The sequence below is a fragment of the Schistocerca cancellata genome, chromosome 12 (assembly GCF_023864275.1).
Source record: "Schistocerca cancellata isolate TAMUIC-IGC-003103 chromosome 12, iqSchCanc2.1, whole genome shotgun sequence".
Lineage (NCBI taxonomy): Eukaryota > Metazoa > Arthropoda > Insecta > Orthoptera > Acrididae > Schistocerca > Schistocerca cancellata.
The window spans coordinates 74,469,007-74,476,142 of record NC_064637.1 but is presented as its reverse complement, the minus strand read 5'-3'; the positions used below and the strand labels follow the sequence as shown (position 1 = coordinate 74,476,142).

At 43.5% G+C, this 7,136-nt stretch overlaps 1 pseudogene; it reads right to left on the bottom strand.

Moving 5' to 3' along the window:
- Positions 1-5,826: 5,826 nt before the first annotated feature.
- On the bottom strand, positions 5,827-5,944 carry LOC126110091 (5S ribosomal RNA; annotated as a pseudogene).
- Between the last annotated feature and the right edge of the window lie 1,192 nt (positions 5,945-7,136).

The following is a 7,136-nucleotide window of genomic DNA, read 5'->3' as shown; positions in this document are numbered from 1 at the left end:
AACAAACAGGTCGGCTTACCAGCTCTTCCAATATTTCACTGAGTGCAAAATTCTGTGCAGGAGCACAAGAAGCTCAGCTTCGATTTTTTTTTATTGGCTTGCAAATCTAGATTTCAGCTGACAGTGCAACTATCATTAGCGCTATAAATAGTACAAATAATACAAGAATCAGGCATAGATAGAGCAGATGTCCAAACGCTATGTCACAAATGTACCCAGTTACAGTTCCAGAATTGCATAGTGTTACATGTAATCATGTACACTGAACGTAATTATAGCGACACACATTCCATTCCAACTCAGCCATGTACAAGCATTAGCTTAACTGGGGCCGCTGCTCGGAAGTCCATACAGCTAACCTCTGTGTACGTCATACCGAATAGCCTGCGCCCTCTGCATATTACCCATGTGTAAAAGAATGGGTTAAGGTAAAATCTTTTTATACATAAAAGTACAGGGAAATCAAAGACTGATTACAATAAAACACAATTTTGTCTGGAAGTACACAATTCAAAAACCTTTGTGACAAATTAACATTACGTCATACTGCATAGTAAACGCCCTCTACTTTTACTGCCTATACGTACAAAAGAAAAGATTAAACTAAACTTTTTTTTACGTATATGCTTGTCATAATGATGTTTTTTAATTGTTCACCTCCAGACAAAATTTTGTTTTATTATAATTACTGTTTGAATTCCATGCATTTTTATGTATAAAAATTTTTCGCTTAACTCATTTTTTACATATGGGCAAGAAATAGAGGGCCTTGCCTACCCAGTACGACGTAAACCAAGGTTAGCTGTATGGATCTGGAAGCAGTGGCGTCAGTTAAACTAATGCTTGTACATGTCTGACTTAGATTGGAATGTGTGTCATAATTACGGCCAGTGTACATGATTACTTATAACCGGGTATGATTGTGGAACCGTTATTATGTAAAACTGTGACATGACGTTTGATCAGTGTGATAGATCTATTCGAAATGTGGTAGTGTAGAAGAATGAGGAAGATTAGGTGGGTAGATGGAATAACTGATGAGGTGGTACTGAATAGAATTGGGGAGGATATACATTTGTGGCACAACCTGACTAAAAGAAGGGGTCGGCTGATAGAACACATTATGAGACGTCATGGAATGACCAGTTTAGTACTGGTGGGAATTGTCGGGGGTAAAAGCAGTAAGCAGATTCAGAAGGATGTAGCTTGCAGTAGCTATTTGGAGATGAAGTAGTTTGCACAGTATAGAGTAGCATGGAGAGCGGCACCAAGCCAGTTTTTCGGACTGTAAACAACAACATTATCGTACTGAAGTATTGGGATCAGCGTCTGAGCTTACAGAAAATAATGAGTTGACGTTAAAACAATAATTTGTTTACTTGGAGAAAGGCGGACTTGTGGTGTCACCGCCAGACACCACACTTGCTAGGTGGTAGCTTTTAAATCGGCCGCGGTCCGTTAGTATACGTCGGACCCGTGTGTCGCCACTATCAGTGATTGCAGACCGCTACACTGCAGGTCTAGTCTAGAGAGACTTCCTAGCACTCGCCCCAGTTGTACAGCCGACTTTGCTAGCGATGGTTCACTGACAAAATACGCTCTCATTTGCCGAGGCGATAGTTAGCATAGCCTTCAGCTACGTCATTTGCTACGACCTAGCAAGGCGCCATTACCAGTTACTATTGATACTGTAATAATGTACCGTCAAGACCGACGTTCTTCATTAACGGATTAAAGTTAAGTATTCCACCATCTACGTCCGTTTTCCTAAATTCTAATTTCCTTGTCCTGTTCCAGATCTCACGCCAGCCTGCGTGAGCTTAAACGCGTGCCTTTCGGCTTCCTCTAGTAAAACGGTGTTGGCTCTCCTGCCAACCCACAACAGGACTCAGTCTCAATTTATTATGAGCAACAATATCGTTTTTGATTAACTTCTCATGGTCAGGGTTCACAGTCCTGGAGAATTTTTTAAAGGTCATCATATTCGTCGTTCACTGTAGGAATTATTTATTTTACAATTGTAATTTGTGCCTTTGGGCTACTTTCAAATGGACTGCAAAAGAATTTGCTGCATCAGATGTGACAGTAGTGTCCTCTGACACGTGTACATATGATCGTTAAAAATAAGCCTATGCGATGTACAGTTTTTCACACTCGTATGATGTTACTGTATTTCTACAGTGAAAATGCTTATTGTGGTGTCACCGCCAGACACCACACTTCCTAGGTGGTAGCCTTTAAATCGGCCGCGGTCCGCTAGTATACGTCGGACCCATGTGTCGCCACTATCAGTGATTGCAGACCGAGCGCCGCCACACGGCAGGTCTAGAGAGACTTCTAGCACTCGCCCCAGTTGTACAACCGACGTTGCTAGCGATGATTCACTGACAAAATACGCTCTCATTTGCCGAGACGATAGTTAGCATAGCCTTCAGCTACGTCATTTGCTACGACCTAGCAAGGCGCCATTATCATTTGCCATTTGTCTTGTGATGCATGTACCGTCAGACAGATGTTCACCAATTATGGATTAAAGTTAAGTATTCCAGCAGCTACGTACTTTTCTTCCTACTATAAACTCCTATAACTGTTCCAGACCTCACGCCAGCCTGCGTGAGCTTAACGCGTGCCTTTCGGCTACCAATCATAGTGGCTTGGCTGTCTTGCCAAGTCACAACACTTATTTTTGATGATGATAATAATAATACCATGTGGCACACATGCAAGTCTTTCAATTGGACGCCACTTCGGTGACCTGCGTGTCCGTCAGCCAATGGCACCCCTTTTTCCCGTACGGTCTCCCATCTAAGTCATAACCAAGCCCAACGTTGCTTAACTTCGGTGATTGTGCGGGAACCGGTCTTTCTAACGTGGCAAGGCAGTTGCTTTTTGACGATGACATCTATACATCTCTGAAGGTTTTAAATTCTGGCGTCTGCTGAAGCGAAATCTTTTGCAGTACCACTTGAAAATGGCCCAAAAGGTCGATATTGCAATTGTGAAATAAATAATTTCTGTCGTTAACAGCGAATATGATGTCCTTAGAAAACATAGTTTTTATTTACTTCGTACACATCTTGGACATGTTAAAAGTGCCAATGACCACAAAAATATTCTTTTTGATGGGGGGGGGGGGCGGTGAAGGAGGGGGGGGACACAAAGAGTGGCAAATTACGGGGAATTTCCGGCCTTCCCCTTGCAGTAGTTAATGCATCCACGTTTGAAGAATCGACTAAGTCTTTTTCTATCCTCCAAACTCCGCTTCGGTCGCCGTCTCGCCGGGCCGTGTCCACGAGCGTTCCCAGTCGCCGGCGCTTATTATCTGCCTCCTGCCGGTCCCTCGGCACGTAATGAGCGCGGCGACAACTTTCTCCCCGAAAACTTTCCCGCTACGTTGCCTCCAAGAGGCCAGCCAGGTTCCACGCCGTTCGCACGCTGCAGGTCCACAGCGTGTGTGCGTAGCCCGATGAGTCGCGGAACCTCCGGGCTCCTAGTGGAGAGGCGCGTGCGAACCACGCCGCCCGCGCTCGGCCCCGGCTAATTGATGCGGGAATTAAGCGCGCCCCTAATTGGCCGCCACTTTCACTGCGCGCTCTGGCCGGCCGCTCCTGCGGGAAATGCACCTGCCAGGTACTCCGGCCAGGGAAGGAACAAACGGCGGAGGCGAGTGAAGTCGTGAGCCGCACTAATTGCACAGACGTCGTCGCCTCGTAGAAAAGGAGATTCCTCGCCTCACAAACGACTGATGACGTTAGTAGCGCCACAGTGGGGCCCCACGAGAAACAAGGGCCACGCACACTTCCCGCCTTGTACACCACACTTACGCCGTCGGCACACGGACCGTGCCGTCGAACGTTAAGGGGCTCCGGAACGCCCTATACTTGCAATGTTAAAATAACGCTTATAAATTACATCTTTCCCCACAAAGTATTTGAGGTAGGAAGTTGAACTTTTTACAGATTATTTATTGGAATATACACAGGGATTTTACAAAATTTTAGTTCAGTTATTAAAGATGACTTTTTTTCAATTGTAATGAAAATTCACAACATTTTTTTGCAATTTTTATTTATATATTCAAAATATACAGTTTTTTGGATAAAGGCTGTGTTAAATTATGCAGAAGGTACTGTGTAACATTTACTGAAAGTTTGAAACAAATATGTTTGGAAGATCCTTAGAAAACATGTAATTAGTATGAGAAAATAAAAGTTTTGGGAATCGAGCGACAAAGATTGGATTAACTTTTTAGTGCAATCCAGGTCCATAGGATGGATTATCTTCATCCTCTGCAAACACCTCTTCCAGCTTCCTCTTGTTCCTCCTCCTGTTTACTCTTGCTCGTATTTCTAGACTCTTTACAGCCCTGTCTGCAGCCCGAAGGCGTTCCTTGTCTAAAGCAAGCATCGCTCGTACCATGTTAGAACCTATCTTCATTCCCATATTTCTAAATACCTTGCACTTTACAATGTTGCCATCATTGAAAGTCGCAACAGCATCATACACACCAAAGTGAAGTGTTTCTATTCCAACAAATACAGTCTTTGGGATTCTCGACCATATAACACTATTTACACTTTCATTGGGGTTTTGAGTTTTTCCGTGAATACACTTTTTCAACAGTTCAGGTGCTGCTAAGTCTCTGAAAATAGGTTAGCCACAACACATACTTTGTCTCACATCACTAAAATGTACCTGATGAACACGGACGTTAATAATAACACCATTTGACAGCAGTTTAACAGCGCCACAGTGGGTCACGCCCATGTAGAACACATTTCAAAAAAAATTTAAAAATAGTTGTAGTCTTCGGAATTGAATAAATTATATATCTATTAAAAGGTAATAGTCTGCAGATTCAGAAAACGTAAAAAAGTAAAAATTGAACTTTTCATGATTTTGAGCCTTTCCGGAGCCCCTTAACGTTGAGCGTGCTGAACGCTCAGGAACGATGCGACTTGCGCACACGGTACGTGGGCCCCAACGTGGTATACGCGATCGCAACGCACTCCAGTGGCAGTTGTGGGATGTTTCCACGTTGTAAAACACACTGGTTACTCAACGGGCGCGCGTAAAATTCCCACGTTAGCTCTATTAAAACGCACATTACCTCCATCGTCCACGAAAAGAAAAGTACCATGCCCAGTCAATAAGGACACAGGCTTATAAAAGTTCCTTAACAAACAGTGCGGCACAAATTTGGAATAATTCTCCGCATAAGATAAACATTATTTCATCATTCCCACATTTTAGTAAAGTCCCAAGGACAGTCTTACTTGATCACTGTTCCTACCAAGTAGCAGAATCTCTGCAACATATGAATTACGAAGCGTAAAAGAAAAAAGGAGCAAAATATATTTATACAAATAGCGAAAGCTGTCCTGTAGATTGCCGGCCGGATTGGCCGAGCGGTTCTAGGCGCTTCAGCCTGGAACCGCGCGACCGCTACGGTCGCAGGTTAGAATTCTGCCTCGGGCATGGACGTGTGTGATGTCCTTAGGTTGGTTAGGTTTAAGTAGTTCTGAGGGACTGATGACCTCAGAAGTCAAGTCCCATAGTGCTCAGAGCCATTTGAACCAGCCAATGGTGCAGAAGATAAACAAAACTAAAAAGTAAACTCCGTCCGAACAGGCCTTGGAAGTCCCACCGGTACCGACCGGCCGCCGTGTCACCCTCAGCCCATGGGCGTCACTGGATGCGGATATGGAGGGGCGTGTGGTCACCACACCGTTCTCCCGGCCGATTGTCGGTTTGCGAGACCGGAGCCGCTACTTTTCAATCAAGTAACTCCTCAGTTTGCCTCACAAGGGCTGAGTGCACCCCGCTTACCAACAGCGCTCGGCAGACCGGATGGTCACCCATCCAAGTGCTATCCCAGCCCAACAGCGCTTAACTTCAGTGATCTGACGGGAACCGGTGTTACCACTACGGCAAGGCCGTTGACGAACCGTATCAAAATTAAAAAGTGACTGCTTGCATGTGGTCTGTGCTACTAAACGCCTATGGTCAAGCAGTCCAAGTTCAAGATGCCTGTCTAAGAGCTTCCAGAGGCGACAAAAATTTGGGTTTCAGCGTTTCTTAGAGGGTGATTCAGCTGGCCCAATCAATGGGCTTTATTTAACCAGCAGCGCCTTCAAAAACCATGTGTGAGATCTTCATGTGATCTCGCTTGCTATGCGCAAACTGTTAGTCTTACAGAAAGAAATGAATAAGACCTTTTTATAGGAAATTTGATTTAGTTAAATTTTGTACTGGGATACGTTTTCACTGGAGTCCGTGGTTTTCGAATTATTCAAGAAAAACGCATTTGAGGGTAACTCTTGCACCTTTTTCTTGAATAATTCAAAAACTATGTCCTCTAGCGAAAACGTATCTCACTACAAAATTCAAGTACATTAAATTTTCTACAAAAAAGTCCCTGTTAATTTTTTTTTTTCTGTACGGCTAAAAGATTACGCTTAGTGAGTGAGAGAATATGAAAATATTGGGCGCGTTATTTGAAGGCGTTGTGGGTTGCATGAAACCCATAGGTAGGGGCAGCTACACCCTATACAATTACTGACCATATTTAAAAGTTAATATGCTGTTAAGGATTTAACAGAGTAAGTCAAATTTAGAAACTGTGCATACTATGTGTAGGGGCAGTGTAACTTACAACTCACAAATTACTCAGACTATAGTCATCCGGTATTTTAGAATGAGAACTCTTAACGACTTGCAACAAACTGTACACATAATTTCAAACCTTTGCGAAAGTTTTTGTCGCTAACACCCACACAAAACTATAAAAGGAAACAGGTTTATCATCGTGCATGCAGTAAAACATCAACGTCAAGCATGATGTATTAATTTATTACTTTACTAATAACTGTATTCGCGACACAGTTTACAGACAGAATCTACATACAGTGTTGAATGTACCTCGTAAAATTATAACACTGTACGACACATAGTGCAGGACCTATCACGTAATAAAGATGTTTGAAAAGATTCTTTAAAGGATTCGCGGGTTTGGGGGCGGGGGGAAGGACTTTCACTGGTACCTAAATAAACTGCCAGTTTAAATCACAGTTGCAGTTCGTCATCCTCAATGGATGTAATGAATCAGCCGCGTACTGCCTTTACGAGCTCCGTTG